This window comes from Octopus bimaculoides, chromosome 4, assembly GCF_001194135.2.
Source record: "Octopus bimaculoides isolate UCB-OBI-ISO-001 chromosome 4, ASM119413v2, whole genome shotgun sequence".
Classification (NCBI taxonomy): Eukaryota; Metazoa; Mollusca; class Cephalopoda; order Octopoda; family Octopodidae; genus Octopus; species Octopus bimaculoides.
The window spans coordinates 51,600,696-51,601,499 of NC_068984.1; the positions used below are offsets into that span (position 1 = coordinate 51,600,696).

An 804-nucleotide genomic window follows, 5' to 3' on the forward strand; every position below is an offset into this window, starting at 1 on the left:
CAGCTTGCAAAAGATGGAAGGACGACGGTTGGATGGCAATCTATCTATCTATCTACATTTTTATATATAACGTTGACCACTAACGTGGACATTCAATGTGCTAGAAATAGATCACATCTTGTGTCTATTCAGAAACAGTATCTGCAATCTCAGGGGATTAAAGTACATTTTTGCGACGCAGTAAATATTTTCTGCAGACATATTCCTGGAATTAGCGCGCCAAAACGAAGACTTTTGAATTTTACCATTAAGCTGTAATTAGCAGAACCATATACACGCGCACCTATGGCGGTGGGCAACTTTGTATAGGGTTCTGAGGATTATGGTTACATTACAAATCAGGCTGAAGAGAAATAGACAGTCGGTAAGATTGTTGATTTTGAAACCGGTCCCTGTTTAATAATGATTTTTTTTTTCGGTGATTTTAAATGTCTTGCCCGCTTACGTTTTGGTATTCCGCTATATTTCATGTTGAGAACAAGTTAGGTCTTAATAGACACAAGATGTGATCTATTTCTAGCACATTGAATGTCCACGTTAGTGGTCAACGTTATATATAAAAATGTACTTTAATCCCCTGAGATTGCAGATACTGTTTCTGAATCTCTTTGATTCTTTAAATGTACTAGCTTCCTGGTAATTAATCGATATTAATTAATATCCCGCGGGCGGGAGAGATGTGTAATGGTGTACATATGGAGGGTGCTGGAGGGACTGGTGCCAAACTTTGGCATCAAGTGCTGCAGGAGTGCCCGCACGGGTCGCCACTGCATGATGCCAGGGGTGCCGTCCACTGCATCTCAC

At 40.5% G+C, this 804-nt stretch overlaps 1 protein-coding gene across 1 annotated transcript in view; it reads right to left on the bottom strand.

Moving 5' to 3' along the window:
* The window catches only part of LOC106870193 (NACHT domain- and WD repeat-containing protein 1), a 49,453-nt gene that overhangs the window by 36,614 nt on the left and 12,035 nt on the right, over nt 1-804 (bottom strand). The window lies entirely within an intron of this gene.